General features: G+C 41.6%; 1 pseudogene; it reads left to right on the top strand.

Moving 5' to 3' along the window:
* Positions 1–2,829: 2,829 nt before the first annotated feature.
* Positions 2,830–3,160, top strand: LOC110555953 (ubiquitin-conjugating enzyme E2 L3-like; annotated as a pseudogene).
* The last annotated feature ends 11,032 nt before the right edge of the window (positions 3,161–14,192 follow it).

The following is a 14,192-nucleotide window of genomic DNA, read 5'->3' as shown; positions in this document are numbered from 1 at the left end:
TACACACACACAGACACACAGACACAGACACAGACACAGACACACACACACACACACACACACACACACACACACACCCACAGCAAGGAAATGATGGTTGGGAGCCAGCAGCCATTCTTGTGGGCCTGGCTTCTCTCCTGTGCATCCAAGCATTTGCTTTCCCTCCTCCCCACCATTAATAATGTTCAAAAGTAACACAGATAAAGTCCTGCTGCTGCTGCATTGATCCTCGCACAGTCTGGGGCCAGAGACGCCCAGGCTGCACACGCTCTCACTGAGGCAGCTGGGCCCCTGCTGCTCTGCTGTCCCTTCCTGGGGAACAGCTAGGGCTATCCACCATGCAGAGCCACCTGGTGTCCAGGGAAACAGGAAGAGGATCAATATGGCACCAGCGCCTTGGGGGAAGGGCTCCTTCCTCTCTCGGTCCAGGAGAGAATAATACAGCCGAGGAGACTTGTGTATGATCTTGAGACCTGACTCCAGTGCTGTGTGAGCATTCAGCTGCTCTGAGGTAGGCCAAGAAGCTCCTGGTGGCACCTTTTTGCCTCTGAAGACCACAAGCACTAGATTTAGAAGCCTTAGAGAGAGTGGCATGACCTCTAAATCTGCTGCCCCTGTGATTTTCTATCTGAAAACCCAGGAGCACTCTGCAAGGTGTTGGGTGTTCTAGCAAATCTGAGGTGTGATTTCCCATCTGCCTCAGGGGTAATCACTGGCAGGTGTCCCTGTCTGTCCCAACAAGCACAGTCACCTTGCCCAATTGGCTTCTTCCTCAACCATATCAAAAGGCAAGTTTCCCCTCCAAGCGTCTGAGGCTGGACCAGAGAGATTGTGATTGCCCTGCAGTGGTGCCAGCAGCCTCTGGTGGAGTGCAGGTGAGAATGAGACCTGTGTGTTTTCCTTCATCCCTCTCTCATCACCAATGAGAGAGCCAGCTCAGCCCTGAACCAGATCTGCTAAGCACTCTCGCGCTCTGATTACTGGGATCCTACAGAAAACAGGGCTGGGTTCACAGTCATTTCTGCATGTCCCCTGACCCACCACCATCTTCACAGCCCAAGCATTTCTAGACTTCTTTGCATTTCTGGTAAATATGAACATAATGATGGGGGAGGAAGGGAGCGTTCTGTCCAACGGATCATAAAATACCAGTGCATGCCTGAACTTATTCCTGAACACTCATCAGTCATTTTCAACCAGTGTGGGACTCTCAGTTTTTCCCTCTTCCACATTCCCCATTGATCAGTGAAATTAAAGCTCCCCTTTCCCATGTTGTTCCTTGGATTGAGTTCCTACATATTAAAATGAGATCTGGCAATTACTCATTCATACAGCTCACTGCTATGACAGCCACAGGACTGTGCCCTCACCAGGAGGGGAACTTCTTCATATAGGCAAGGCCCAGACAACTGTCTATGCAGCTGCAGGCCTTAAGGAGTGCATGATCTGACAAGACTCTGGAGTCAGGCAGGTCGCTCATTTTTAGTATGCTTACTTTGTGCTGTCTCTATGACCCTATAGGTTTACATGATTTCCTCCCAGGAAAATAAGTATACATAGCTTCAAATTCTAAATAATTGCCGGAGCTAACTATGGAGTTTTAATAACATATGTTAGAGACACTGAATGATCATGACGCATTCCCTGACTTGAGTACAAGAGTCAGGCAGGAAGGCTGGCCGCTGGGCAGCCATCCTCTGTGGAACCCAGAACCTTCTTTACTTCTCCCCTCAAGCCAAACTCACGATCATTTGTGGATAGCAACCTGTCTCCCTGTCTTTTCATTGTGGGTTTTTTTGCTTGTTTGCCCATTTAATATTTTGCAGCTTGGTTTAAGTTTGCCATACTAATATTTGTTTTCAACTAGTGTCATCTATTTTCTATAAAATTTTTGTATGTGCATATATATGGAGTATGCATGCATATTTGTATGTATATTAGTATACATACATATGCATGTGTGTGTGTTGATGTGTGCACAGGACAGAGGTTGTGTTAGTTAGAGTCATTATGCTGTGAAACACCATGACCAAAGCAAGTTGGGGAGGAAAGGGTTTATTTGGGTTATACTTGCACATCCCAGTTCGTTATCAAAGGAAGTCAGAACAGGAACTCAAGCAGGGCAGGAACCTGGAGGCAGGAGCTGATGCAGAGGCCATGGAAGGGTGTTTCTTGCTGGCTTGCTTCCCATTGCTTTGCTCAGCCTAATTTCTTACAGAACCCAGGACCACCAGCCCAAGGACAGCACCACCCACAATGGTATAGACCCTCCCCCATCAATCACTAATTAAGAAAGTGCCCACAGGCTTGCCTACAGCCTGATATTATGGAGGCATTTTTCTCAATTAAGGCTCTCCCCTCTCCAATGACATTAGCCTGTGTCATGATGACTTAAAACTAGTCAGCACAGAGGTTGATATTGGGTATCTTCCTCAATTTACCTTCACCTGTGTACAGAGGCAGAGGCTGTCACCTGAGCCAAAACCTTACAGATTCTGGGTAGGTTAGGTTGCCAGCAAGCCTACACTCCTCTGTCTCCACCTCCAGGGTGCTAAGATTAAGAGTAGGCTACCCTAAAGCCGTCCCCCAGTGCCGTATATCTCTGTGTTTGTTTTGTGTTTCCTGTTTTCTTAGTACTATTGGTAATTGATTTTAATTCTTACTTTGAATTTTCAGTTGAGCATCTTTATATAATTTTGTCTTTTTCTGGACATTGCAAGGTGAACCTTTTATTCTTTGTTGCCCGATCAACTTGTGATTGTGCTATAGAGCATAAAATTTCACAGGTGCAGCAATGCATTTTGGGAAAGCAGCAGCACCAGATTCAAGATGGCAGCCAGAAGGAGGCTGATGAAGGAGCTTGAGATCTGCAAATGTGGAATGAAAAACTTCCGTAACATCTAAGTTGATGAAGCTAATTTATTGACTTGGCAAGGGCTCATTGTTCCTTTCAATCCTCCGTATTCGACCCTCAGAATTGAAGTAAACTTTTCAGCAGAGTATCCATTCAAAACACCCAAGATCACATTTAAAACAAAGATCCACATCCTAACATTAATGAGAAGGAGCAGGTCTGTTTGCCAGTAATTAGTGGTGAAAACTGGAAGCCAGCCACCAGGACTGACCAAGTAATCCAGTTCCTCATAGCACCGGTGAATGACCCCCAGCCCAAGCACCCACTCCAGGCTGCCCTAGCTGAAGAATGCTCTAAGGACCATAAAAAATTCTGTAAGAATGCTGAAGAGTTTATGAAGAAATAGGGGAGAAAGTAACCTGTGGATTAAAATCTGCCATGAATGATTCCAGCAAGTTTGAGCAGGGAGCCAGAGCAGAGCATTCAGATAGCCCGCAAAGCAGGACTCTGTGGAAAATTGACATGTGCCACACTTGGCGTCACCCTGTGGCAGTTACTAACTTTCTACAGTTTTCAAACATGATCTAGGTAACCTGCAAAGAAGGATTTAAAAATTCAGATGTTCTAAAATTTTTTAAAAAGAAATTCCACAGATGACCTTTATCCTCAGACTGATACAGACCTTAATCATAGTATAGAAGTATAAATTTGTTTTGAAGAGTGGTATGAATTTTAAGAAAGTAAGAAACTAAAAGGAAAATTGGCATGGTGACAATTCTCATGCTGTTTGAGGCTTCTTACAGATCATGTAAATTCCCTATTGGCCTGAAGGCTTTGTGTTACTTCTTTGCCCAACACAGACCTGCAGGAGATGAGCCCTTTTCATTTTACTTCTAGAGAAGGTGAAGTTTTGAAGTACATGTTACTGTATGTGGAGCTCTGCTTTGGGAAGTCGCTCTTTGCCTTTAGTCACTCGTCAAGCCAAGTGAGACCTCTTTTCCATGTTTTCCCCTCGCAGTAAAACAGTTTCCTCTCTGCATTCTTGTGTGTTTGGCTTTTGAGAGTTTAAATGTATGGGCCAGTGAGGTGGCTCAGTGCGTAGATGCTCCCAAGCCTGGAGACTGCGTTCAGTCTTTGGAAGCCGCTTGATGGAAGGCAAGAACTGACTCCCACGAGTTACCTGAGTCACCTTTTGACCTGATATGCTTGCTGTCTCGCTGTTGCAACCCTCCTCCATATGTATAGTAATTAAATAAATAAAGCATAATAAAATGTATTAACTTATCTTAGCCAAAAGTTCAAAAAGCAGCTAAAATAGGTTTTTTAAAACTATAAAAATTAATACTTTTAAGTAGATTCAGTATGAGATGCCCAGATGTACTTCACACTAACTTTATTTTTTACTGGCTATCTAAGTCAGCAGCTGATTCCTTTCGCTGATGTATAAAAAAATCCATCAAGAATAATGGTTTCTAATGTCTCTTCTACCATCTCCACTCCCTCCTCCTAGAGCGATGTCATATGACCTCAAGCTGTCAATCCTGCTTTTCATGATGCTTTCTGTCCTTCTTCGTCTTCTTGTGTGTTCATTTGGACAGTTTGTATTGCTCTTTCTTCAAGCTAACTTTAACTTGTTCTTAGTAAAGTTTGCTGTGAGAACATTGACTGCTCTGCATTTTCCTGTCTTTTCAATATGTTGATCAACTTTCCTGCTGTATAAAGCCTAGGGTCTGAAGTGTTGTATCTGAGCATTGCACTCCTCTGTTTAGTAATTTCTTTGTTTATCCCCATGATAATTTTTTTTTTTACTGTCCCATTTGTATTTTCATTTCTTACCATGTTCTCAGCTTTGCAGAAAATAAATAACAGCACTTACTCAGAACATGGTAGGCTGCTGGTGACAGCACTGTTTCCCATTGGAACTGGGTTCTTGCCTTCTTTGCTGCTTTGGCTGGATTTTGCTCAACACTAGCTTCAGATATTTTAGAGTACAACTCAGGAGTTGAGTTTCTGTTGGACCTAAGAGCTGAGCACTGCAGAGCTGAACACAATGTTGCTCTCTGCAGCTCAGGTACCCTCTGTCTGCTGTACAGTTTGTGGCAGGACTTCCCTTTCACTGAGGTTCTAACCCTGTCATTCCATCTCCTCCAAGATTCCTCACCTGCAGTCATCACTTCTGACTTTTTACAAGCAGAAACATTAGCTACTTTTCTTCTTGCTGTGACCGAATTAAGGGAAAAGACAAATTAAGGGAAGACAGGCTTATTTGGCTCATGGCTGGAATGGGTTGTACTGGGAAAGAAGCAGCTCACTTGGCTATGGATTCTGGAATAAGTGGTTACCTGCTCATATCTGGGAAGATCCGGAAACGGAGGATTCCTGACACCACCCTGGCTTCTTCCTCTTTTTCCTTTTCTTTTGTTGGGAACTAAAAAGAGATAGCACAACCACCACACAGGGTGGGCATGTCTTCCTGTTCCACCTCCTTGGAAGTAGCCTTACATGCACATACACACACATGTATGTCTCCTAAGTGGTTGCAAGTTCAGCAAAGTTGGGAATTAAGTCTCATCATCTCTGACTGAGGAGATACTTAGCAGTCAGTGGCTGCTGGAAGACACAGAGGTGGTCTTCTTCAGGAAAGTGGCCCCTAGAAGTTAGTCCACGCTCCAGTGGATGCTCTAATACCCATGTGCATACAGACTCACTGGGTGGAGATGCTGGACATGCTGGCACATGCCTGAAAATCACAGCATTCAGGAGGCTGTGGCAGGTGGATCTCTAATAAGTTCTAAGACAGTCTGATCTACACAGTTATTTCATAGTCCATCAGAGTTCCATAGTGAGAGAGAGAGAGATAGGGGTAGGGAAGGGAGAGGGAGTTACATGAAATTTGGGGAAGGACATGGCTGGGAGTCTGGTGGGGGTGGGGTGGAGTGGGGTTTAGGTGCAATCGAAGTATTCTTTACACAAGTATGACACTCACAAAAGTTCATTTACAGTATTTTAAAATTATTAGCCACAATAATGGGCAATTGGGATTACTCAGGATTTTCAACTTTCATGTTAGTTGCATGTGGCCAATTAAGTCCTTTAAAATTTTACTTATTCATCCTTTGCTCTTAAATGTAAAATGTGGGTTGTTTTTTTTTATTTATTTGTTTGTTTGTTTGTTTTATATACCTCATTGCTTCATAAAAAATACGAAAAGTTGAAGTTTATGGTATTCTTAGAAATAATACATTACTTTCTTGACTCATGTCATCTGGTCTCTGCATCTTCAGTGTTCTAGTGAGCATCAGAACTATGGAGGTATGGCTTCTCCAAGCAGCAACAGTTAAGATGTATGTATACATCCACTCTGCAGAGACCTCAAGGTGGATTTGAGCTCTGTGGAATCACTATGAAATTTGATATCTAAGCAGAGTGAAAGAAAAGGTAATTTATTATTATTATTATTAATAAAATGATTATTGAATTATAATTGAGTTTAATTTTATAGATATATCTATAATAACCACCTATAATGTAGTTCTATTCAGAAGCTACTCTAAAAATGAAACATCTTGAAGCATATTCTGCATATATGTACAAACGCTAAGGCTTTCTGTCTGCATTATTTTTACAATAACTAGGTGTAAGCAACATGGTGATATGATCCCAGGATAGAGTGAGTTTCTAGTAAGAACCTGTCTGTCTATCCAACTCCTCATCTGACTGTGGACATGTTTGTAAAACTTTTTTTTATAATTTTGAACATTTAACATAATCAATCATTCTTCAGAAGTTGAATGTCACGAATACCAAAGTGGACATGATTGAAGTTTGAAGAAATTATTTCTAGAAATGTGTTTTTCTTATTGTAGTAAAGTATTTCTTTAATAACTAAAATATTTGGGTTCATAGACTCTTTTGTATAGTAAATGGCCTGGAGTCTATTTTATGGTTAAGTGTACATTTATCTGGACCTCTGCCATTTCTCAGTTCTATAAGTGTTCTTCAATTCAAGGATGAAGTAAAAAAAAAAAATAGGAGAATAAAATAGAGTAAGTCCTGAAATGAAATTATCTGTATTTGGTTTCCTTGTAAATTCATCAAATTTAGATGATATGAAATCATCTTTCCCCAATTTCACATTTTTTTATGCATTTAGAATAAACCACATTGGGAAGCAAAGGTAGAGCTCAGTGACTGAGTACTTGCATAAAGTGCACAAGACGTGAGCTTGATCATCAGCACTAAAAGAAAAAAAATGTTCAGAATGTAGACTATAAAAGTCATTGCAATAGAGGCCTTATAAAATGAATTCATAAGTCAAGATGTTCCAGAAATAAAGCTTGTATATTATTTAAGGTCTCAAAATTTGACTGGCTTTTGTGTTGCTTTATAGTGGTAACCTTTGGAGTTCTTTGTCCACACAGGGATGCGGTAGGACTTGAGAGACAATGCAGACTGCATTGAGTTGACCTTTTAAAGCAAAGAGTTAATTCAATATTTAACTTCAATATTTCTGAACATTCTGTACAAATTATAATACAAATGGAGAATAGTTGCTTATAAATACTAGATTTTGTCACTGACCATGTTAGTTGCATTGCTAAAGAAGCTTCATGACAAATGATTGTGTGTGACTGACAGTGAGCCACTGCACAGAAAGTCCAACTCTTAAACTGAGATGCCTTTGACAGCCAAATCCAATACTCTTCTCCCCACAAAATACGCTGTGGCGCTTCCAGCTTCCAACTTCAGCAGCAGAGTGCCACACGCGGCTTGGTGACAGGCAAGCGTCCCGTGGCTGCAACCTGTCTGGGGTGTGCCATTGCTTAGAATACTTCGTATCTTAGAAAGGTCATCATCATTATCATGAGATTTGTGTTTTCATTGTCAACAGCAAGCAAAGGACTCTGTCATCGATGTTCACATTTTGTCTGTTATTATAAAATTCATGATGACCACAGACTTGGCTGTAAGGAAAGGGATGGTGAAAAAGACTTTCCTTTTTAGTAAATTGCTTTTTCTTTTTATTGAAGTCAGAATTCTGCTTTCTTTTTCTTTTTCTGCTTACAGAATAGTAGATAACACACAGGCAGGGGGTCTGGATGGCTCAGCAGTTAGGAACACGTGCTGCTTTTGCAAGGTACCAGAGTTCAGCTCCCTGAGCTCACTTGGTGCCTCTCACAACTGCCTGTAACTCAAGCTCTAGTGAATCCAAGGCCCTTCTTTGACCTTCTTGATAACCAGCACACATGTACATGATGTAACCCCCACAGATACAGACACATATCTACATAAAATAAAATGAACCTTAAAAGAAGCCATAGGCAAAATCTAGAAGCTAGTGGTTATAAGCCAAATTCACCCTGTGACAACATTGGTACACACCCCTATATTAACTTCAGTGTCAATAACCTAGTTTAAAGAAACACTAAAACTCAATCTTGAAATTAAAGGTGAATTCAAGTCTATCCAGCTAGATGGGATGATAGAAAGATCAATCAGGAATCCATAGATAGGAGAGCAGATAATCATGAGATTTGATCTAATTGAATACATTTGAAATGATCAAAAGTCACAGCATCAAATTCAAATGTATTTAGTCATTAAATAAACAACTCCTCTATGACTTACACTTAGAAAAAAAATCTATTCTTCAAAGTTTTACAAACAAAATGCTTAAACTAGATGCACCGACCCTCCTTCCAGCATCAACATGTCCACTGTTGATGGACAGTTCGAGAGATAGACCACTGGCTTCTGAGCATTTAATGTAACAGGGAATTTCTTCAGCTGTTTTAAATCAGGACGAATTCAGGGGGAATAAAGTGACGGAGTCATTATAAAAACTTCAAGTCACACATAGTCAAAAGTTTCAAGTTCAACTTTCACCCCTCCCCCAAGATGCCTTTTATCACCTTTTATACAGAGGAGCCCAAGCCCACACAAGGAGACATTACTTCCATTGGTATCTTTGATCCTTTTGTTCTATGATTTGTGTGTTTTTCCTTCAAAATTTCAGTGTGTTCAAAGTAGACTATTGCTCATGAAGCAACGTTTGATAACTTGAAACAAATTATTATTTTTCCTTTCTTTGACATCTTCATCTGGGAAGAAAACAGCAGTTAGCTCTCTATAAAGATATAGTCAGAGTTTTATGGTAGAGAAGTGCATGTCTCTTTTAGCTAGAATTTCACTGTAGGGTATCCTATAAAGAGAATTGGAATCTGAAGCTAGTGCTTAGCTGGAAAGAGTCATAAGAAAAGGGACATATTAGTCCTCTGTCCTGAGAGAATTCCCCGGAATTGCTGTTCCACCGTCTCCCATTTACTCTCCGGTCTTTTCCCCTTCCTTGCTCAGATGCTCATTGCTTACATCACTGAAAAGCAAAGAGCATCTTACTTGTGTCCATCCCAAATAAAAGTAGTGCTTTGAACACCTTAATGAACTTCAAAACATCTCCACTTGAATACCCAAATACTCTCACAAGGGTGGTGTGTGGAACTGTGGTGGCTGCAGTCAGATCGCCAGACTGGTCTGGATTTGTATTCCAACTGTCCCACATGATATTAGGCCCCTACATTTTAAAAAAGTGACCCCAGCTTCATTTGGATAATATAAGTTCAAGAAAATGGACGATGGAGGGCATGTTGCCATAGTTACAGTTATATAACTTACACATGGAATACAGAGGTAGAAGATATAAAGAAAATATATGCCAGTACCTCTGCCTGGAAAGAACCCTTATATGGCAGACACAGGGGCAAAAGGCCATATACACTCAGGATGTGGCCCTCAACTCCCTCAGTTCCAAGCCCAGACCTTTCTCTAGCACCTTCCTAGCAATGGTGACAGGGTTAGAAAAAGGATGAAAAAGGCATTTGGGAGCCATGATGATATGGAGTGGAGACATTTGCTTAGGGCAGACAGCTTAGGGCAGACTTCTCAGATGGAAGTATAGCAGTGGGAGGCCAAAGACACCTATGGATGCCATAGGTTTCTAACAGTCCTTCCCTCCTGCCTGCACTCACAAACACCCACTTGTCTGCCGTGCTTCCAGGCCATCATGTCTGACGTCCCTCTTCAAATTGCTGTGTATTGCAGACTGTGTCTTCAGCAGCCCCAGGGTCACCTGGGAACCTTGGCTCCAGCCTGGCTCCAGCAGGGGACTGAGGTCCTTATTGATTTAGTTGTGTTTATGTTGAGTGGATAGTCACGCATTGCTTCCTACAAACAAAGTCACACTTCCACTCTTTGGGTTTCATGGAGTTTATTTCAGAATGTAAGTGTTATGAACTCAGTAAGTTCCAGAGGAAACTTAAAGATGAAGTGTACTGAGTCCACACTTGAAGCTGAAAGCCAGTTTGGAGTAAAGTAAAATGAGTCTAGTTCACTGGATGAGTCTACTCAGAAAAATAGTATTTTATGCTGTGACAGCCACCACGCAAACACCTCATTTTATAGATATTCATTTGTTAAACTTTCAGTGAATTGTGCTTTTAATTTTTATTTTACTTGTATTTAGCTTATTTAAAGTTTCCAGCATATTAAATGAAATGTTTGATTTGTTTTTCTCTGGCTTTCATAAGAGTCAGTCATTTCCTCTAAGATGGGAAATGTTAGAAAACTACTATGTCTTTCCATGTCTTCCTATAAATATTCATTCTCATTTTTTTTTGACACCCGTTTGAGATCTGACTGTGGAGAAAAATCTGTGTCTTCAAGCATCAGGAGCCCTGTGCCTGTGCCTCTGACCCCAGGTGCCACCATCAATTGCATCCCCAACCAAGATGTGGGTGTTCTCGTCCTGACGCCAGGAAGAAAGCGCGATGTGTTGAGAATAGACAGTGACTTATTAACTTGACAGACGTTTCCTTCTTGGCTTTTTCCCTTGGAGTTTTGATTACCTGTCAATTATTTCCCCAAAGGTAGTATGTCATCTGCCTCGTTATCATTTTTTTTAAATCTAATAAGCTTATAAACACCTGCCATACCATGGGAGGAGCAAAGAAACCAGAAACCACATTCACAAAAACAGGGATATTGGTTAAAGAATGAAATTCTCATTTCATTTATCAATCTTGCTTTTATTGCTTTCTTCACAAATCATCACAGAATCATTTGAAAATATTACTTGTGTTAGGTTTCCTGTTATTAAAAGCTCTGTTGTATCTGGGATTTCTTCATTAACCTATTGCAGACAGTGCCCTCAGAAGCCCCAGGGGAAGCTTGGCCCCAGCCTGCCTCCAGATAGCTATAGGCATCTATACATTTTGTTGGATACAAAACTATTTCTTTAGTTTTGAAACATTTTTTATCTTTCAAAGCATAAGATTTTTCCTATTATTTCACATGGTACTTAAAGCTGAAGCAGTTATTCAAAATAATGTAGATTCAGACATCACCATTATGTGGAATATGAACTATAAAATAGATAGGATGGAAGGAAGAGTAGATGGATGATAGACCAGTAGGTTATGGGTAGAGAGATGGATAATAGAAAAATAAATCATGCCTTAGTTTGGCTTCCATTGCTGTGACAAAGCACCATGACATAAAGCAAACTCTGGTGGGAAAATTTATTCTCACTTACAGCTGTATTAATCATGAAGGCAAGTCAGGGCAGCAGCTCAGGGAAAGAACCTAGAGGCAGGAACTGAAACAGAGACGGTGAAGGGGCGCTGCTCACTGGCTGGATCCTCCTGGCTTGCTCAGCCTGCATTCTTATACAGCAAGCACCACCTGCCAGCGGGCTGGACCTGCCCATGCATCAAGGCAATGCCCCCATAGACTAGCCTACAGAACAGTCTTCTCCTCTCAAGTTCCCTTCTCCCAGAGGATCCTGTTTTGGCTCCTGTTGGCAAAAAACTAACCAGAATAGGTAGATAGATAGATGGATAATTTAGATAGATGTTTGGCCTAGTTAATCAAGAATGGTTTATATGTAAAAAATTCCTTGTTTGTAAAAATGATTTCTTTTTTGGTGTGCATTTGCTCTGAACATGTAACAAGGTGGCAGTTTTGCCTGATTATGGGAAAGGGATTGAGGCTCTATCTAGCAGATTTTTTTTTGAGGGAGGGGTGATGGATTAACACAGAATGACTCTGCTAACTGGTAGAAATCGTCTTTTCTCCTGTATTATACACAAATGGAAAGTGGATTCTCACCCTAAGGCACTTATATGCTTCCTAAAACAATTGTTTCTGTCATGCTCAGGAGAAATTCAAAAAGTCCACAGTGTCAGCAAACACTGGTGCCTGTCGCTCAAACCTCTTGTTCCCTCTGTGTGGAAACAGCTTTTTCCACTTGCTTAAACAAAGAAGGTGCCTTTGCAATGGGCCTCAGAAGCCCTGTGACTGGGCCCTTTATTGAATGGGTTGAATGGTTCTGAAAAGAAAGCCCAAGACTCTGGAGATCCTTTTGCTCTGGGGCAGAGCCTGAGCTGGAGCACATCTTCAGAAAGCTGGTCTGTCCTCGCTCTCTACCCTCTAGGGGAAACTAACAACAGCTCTTCACAGGTTACTCCATCACCATGTATTAAAAGCTGGATTTAACAGTGAGTTAATTTAGTCCCATAAGCACATTCACTAACATGAAGCTCTGTATGTACGTAGCAATGTACGTTTCAATATGTACGTTCAATATCCTTCGGAGCTGCTAGAGTGACTTCAGCTGGCAGTAAACCTTTGAAAAGCAAAATTCTGTCCATGTCTTACCAGAGAACTTGAGTGTTGTGACGTACACAAACAGACCCTGGTAACTCTCAAAGGCGTGACTTCATATGAGACCACAGCTGACCATGCAATAGGCAGCTGTTATTGTCTCCATCAAGTTCAACACCACAGGAACCCGATGAATACGGCACCCTGGGTGTTGCAGAGTGAGCTGGCTTTCCACCACAGGGTAGGTACTATTACCACAAGAGTGTTAGTGGGCTGAGGAGGAACCGACACTGTCTAGGCCACAGACTGACTTTCAGAACACCACCCGCTGCTTTCAAAGATTGTCCTCACCATGTACATAGGTTCCGGTTTCTTAATTTGACCTTCCCATCCTTCACTGTCTAATCAATGTAGCATGTCCTACTTCATGGAGAGCTATAAGAAATGGGAGACTATGTTTTTTTTTCCATCCATCATATTTTTCCATCAGATTCCAAGTATTCATAATGTCCAAATGTATATTGTTTTGAATAACTGCTTCAGCTTTGAACATAACTGGAAAACGACAAAAACAAAAGGAAACTCAGATGTCACTGAAATTACTTTTAGATGCACTCAAATGCCCATAAATGTGAGCTATCAGAAGCATACAGATAACAGGCATGAAAGCATAAACCTGCACATGTATATGAGCGCTTATGAGGAAGTCTCCCGTGCAATGCAGCCACTCAGACATGTGAACACATTTAGGGCACTGAGTTAATTTGGGGCTTGCTTTTCCAGTTGAGCCATTTAACTCTTCAGGATCTGTGTCTGTGTATTTACAATGCTGGCATGTGAGACCAGCATGCTCCTGACCTCGGAACATGTGCTCATCACAGGTGGAATTACTTTTGATAGGTGATACACACACTTCATTGCTGGGGGGAGCTCATGGCCAAGCAGCCACACAGGGACTGAACTGGCTCTGCGTTCTATACGCAACCCAACAGAAATCATAAGATTTTTGGTAAGGGTGAGACTGCTTCACCTAAATCCTATCTGAATATTACCATCCCACATTGTCCACCTGTTTGGGTAGTACTGTAGCGTCTATCATTCAAGTGACTTTCTGAAAAGGGCTGCTTTCGTTTTTCACTATAAAAGGATAGAGAACAGAAACAAGGAGACCAAGTGAGAAAAGACAAGGAGTCTATGCTTCCAGTAAAGAGCCTGGAGGCTTGTGAAATTGAGGCTAAATTCATTTTCCACAAAATACATTGCTATAGAGGTACATAGACTAAGTCTGTGAAGATGCACAGATTTGTCATTTCTTCACTTAAACAAATGCTCCTTTGTGTGGAAAATTGGGGTTTGGAGACACTGGAATAGAAAGTTGCTGACCTCTCAGGAGAACTGCCCAGGGCTCCCTCCCATGTGTTTCACATCAGGTAGCGAAGATACCCCTCGTAAGAAGGTGGGAGAATTTTGCTCCCATTTCACAGGGAAGCTCAGGGAGCCCAGGATGAATTGTGGCTAACTGAGGTCTCCAGGCTCTAAGCAGCACGGTGGAGGGTGTTAGAGCACATTAGGCAGTGAAGAGCAGTGAAGAGACAGTGAACAGCACACCCTTCTTTAAATGATCGCAGTGGAAATGCTCTCCACAGCTCGGCTGTCACACTCTTCATCACAACTCCCCTTT

Source organism: Meriones unguiculatus, chromosome 2 (genome assembly GCF_030254825.1).
Source record: "Meriones unguiculatus strain TT.TT164.6M chromosome 2, Bangor_MerUng_6.1, whole genome shotgun sequence".
NCBI lineage: Eukaryota > Metazoa > Chordata > Mammalia > Rodentia > Muridae > Meriones > Meriones unguiculatus.
This window is presented reverse-complemented; position numbering and strand designations above follow the sequence as displayed.